This window comes from Phodopus roborovskii, unplaced genomic scaffold (genome assembly GCF_943737965.1).
Source record: "Phodopus roborovskii unplaced genomic scaffold, PHOROB, whole genome shotgun sequence".
In the NCBI taxonomy this organism is placed as follows: Eukaryota; Metazoa; Chordata; class Mammalia; order Rodentia; family Cricetidae; genus Phodopus; species Phodopus roborovskii.
The window spans coordinates 31,390,140-31,393,360 of NW_026125052.1; the positions used below are offsets into that span (position 1 = coordinate 31,390,140).

General features: G+C 49.6%; 1 pseudogene; it reads left to right on the top strand.

Moving 5' to 3' along the window:
• The first annotated feature begins 1,482 nt into the window (after positions 1 to 1,482).
• Positions 1,483 to 2,787, top strand: LOC127221156 (alpha-enolase-like; annotated as a pseudogene).
• The last annotated feature ends 434 nt before the right edge of the window (positions 2,788 to 3,221 follow it).

Consider the following 3,221-nt stretch of genomic DNA (forward strand, 5'->3'; position numbering starts at 1 on the left):
CTTGCAGAGATCCACCTGCCTCTGCCTCCCAAGTGCTGGGATTAAAGGCATATGCCACCTCCATGCCTGGCTCCCACCTTACTTTGTGAAGCAGGTTCTGGCACTGAGCCTGGAGCTCACCAATTGGCTGGACTGGTTGACCAATGAGCACCTGGGATTCTCTGGTTTCTGCCTTCCCAGGGTTGGGACTACAGGTACTCCACCAAACCCAGATTAGACATAGGTGCTGGGGATCCAAACTCAGGGCCTCTCACTTGCACAGCAAGCACAGTGCCAGCTGAGCCCTCTCTCCATTTCTGAGGCAGGGTCTCATGCAGCCTGGCTGACCTTGAAATCAGTGTGATGTCAGGGATGACCTTGAGATGGCTCAGGCATTAGCGTCAGTACCACTCCATGCTGCCTAACCCTCCCATCAGGCAGTCAGATGTCACCATTAAAGCTCTCTGGCACTGGTCATCACCTACTCCTACTCAATCCAACCAGTCCCTTTCGCCACAGAGCAGGTGGTGGATTTTATGACTTGGTTCCAGAATGTTCTCCCTCCTTTTCCCTCTCCTACCAGTTCCCTCCTCTTCCTGCCCATCTTAATTCATTTTCCCATTGCTGTGATGAGTATTCTTAAAAAGAAAGAAAGAAAGAAAGAAAGAAAGAAAGAAAGGAAGAAAGAAAGAAAAGCTCTGGTTCACAGCTGGGGTGTAGAGTACGGTCCACCATGGCAGAAGACAAGGCTGCCAGAGCTTGGAGTAACATCCACTCCATGTCAGGAACAAAAAGCCACAAAGACTAGTGCACAACTCAACTTCTCTGCTTTATACGGGTCAAGATCCCCATCCAGGAATTGTCCCCTCCACAGTTAAGATGAGTCTTCCCAACTCAATTAACTCAACCTAGGTAATCCCTTCCAGGTGTGGCCAGAGTCCCATCAGCCAGGTCATTCTAAATCTCCTTATTTGACTATTGAGATTAACCATCGAGCTGCCGGTTCAACACCATAGCCCTGGCCCCAGACTTTGCTGCTCCATAGCTCTCAGTGAGTGACATTTTAGCCATGAACTAGGACCTCTGTAGGGATGGCACTCAAACCTACATGCCCCCTTGAACCCAGTCCCGAATGAGGCTGTCCTGCTTGGAAGACTCTGCTGGCAGCTTCCCAGTGCGGTATAAATGCCTGAGACAAGCAGCTTAGGAAGAGAGGAGTTTGGACCACATACATGATGATAATAAAGATAGAAAATAACAGTAAAAATGGTTACAAATAATCTCACCACACAGCGACAACTGCTAGCAACGAGGTTCTTCTTCCAGCTTCTTTTACATTTAATGTGCGCGTAGGCAAAACACCCATACACATAAATAAACTTAGAAATTCAATAGTAAGCTCGGGAACAGAGTTGTGCCACGTCCGTCCTAAACGTTCTCCAGGGTGTTAGCAGTAACCTCTGTTCTTTTTCTGCATGGCCACCCGAGTGCCAGAAACTCGCCATGTCTATTCTCAGGGTCCATGCCCTAGAGATGTCTGACTCCCGTGGGAGCCACTGTTGAAGTTGATCTCTACACCTCAGAAGGTCTCAAGTGATGCTTGCCCACTTGCATCTATGAGGCCCCGGAACTCTGTGACAAGGATAAGATGTGCTACATGGGGAAGGGTGTCCCAAAGGCTGTTGAGCATCTCAAAAAACTGTTGCACCTGTTCTGGTTAGCAAGAAACTGAACGTTGTGGAGAAGGAGATGGAGAAGTTGATGACTGAGATAGACTGCACTGAAAAGAGGTCTAAATTTGGTGCAAATGCCACCCTGGGAGTGTCCGGGCTGTCTGCGAAGCTGGTGTCGCAGAAAATGGGTACCTCTTTACCATCACATGGCCGACTTGGCTGACAACCCTGAAGTCATCCTGCCCGTTCCAGCTTTCAATGTGACCAACGGCGGTTCTCACACTCGCAACAAGTTGGCCATACTGGAGTTCGTGATCCTTCCGGTGGGGTCGTCCAGTTTCCGGGAAGCCATGCGCATTGGGGCAGAGGTTTACCACAACCAGAAGAGTGTCATCAAGGAGAAATACAGGAAGGATGCTACCAATGTGGGTGGTGATGGCAGGTTCGCGCCCAACCTCCTGGAGAACAGAGAAGCCCTCGAGTGGCTGAAGAAGGCAATGGGGAAGGCCGGCTACACGGACCAGGTCGTCTTCGGCATGGACGGCCGCCTCTGAGTTCCTCGGTCTGGTAAGTATGACCTGGACTTGAGGTCTCCTGGTGACTCCAGCGGGTCCATCACACCTGACCAGCTGGCTGACCTGTATAAGTCCTTCATCTGGGAGTATCCAGTGGTGTCCATCGAGGACTCCTTTGACCAGCATGATTGGGAAGCCTGGCAGAAGTTCACTGCTAGTGCAAGCAGGCACCCAAGTGGTTGGGGACGATTTCGCAGTCACCAACCCCAAGAGGGTTGCCAAGGCTGTCAGTGAGAAGTCCTGCAACTGTCTCCTGCTCAAAGTCAACCAGATTGGCTCTGTGACCGAGTCTCTGCAGGCGTGTAAGCTGGCCCAGTTCAATGGCTGGGGCATCATGGTGTCCCATGGTCTGGGGAGACAGAGGATACTTTGATCACCGACCTGGTGGTGGGGCTCTGCACTGCCACTTGCCAATCTGAGCGTCTGGCCAAGTAAATCAGATCCTTAGACTCAAGGAAGAGCTGGGCAGCAAGGTCAAATTTGCTGGCAGACGCTTCAGGAACCCCCTGGCCAATGCCTGCTGCTTAGTCCTTGATGTCATTGTGGCGTCTCAGGGCTGACCTAATGCTTTTCCCTCCCATGCCACGCTTGGCTTCCTTAGACATCCTTGAAGCCACACATCCTGACCACCTGGAGCCCTGCTGGAAACCCCAGCTTTGTAATTATGTGATTGGCTGAGTAGTGGTTTCTGTCAGCTCACTTCCAAGCTAGTGTGTGGAGCCCAGTGTAATTAATCTCTAGGGTGACCACAGGCAACACCCCCCCACCCCAGTGGCTCTACATACAAAATAAAAGCCTCCTCGAAAAAAACATTTAAATAGTGAAATTATATACATATCAAATAATTGTTTCAAAATGCATTTATTTGGGTTTTTAGTACATGTTTGATTGGTGTACCTATTTTATTTATAATTTTTAAAGACTTTTTATTGTATGCATTTGCCTGCATGTATGTCTATATAATGTGTATGAAGTGGAAAATTGAAAGCAGCTT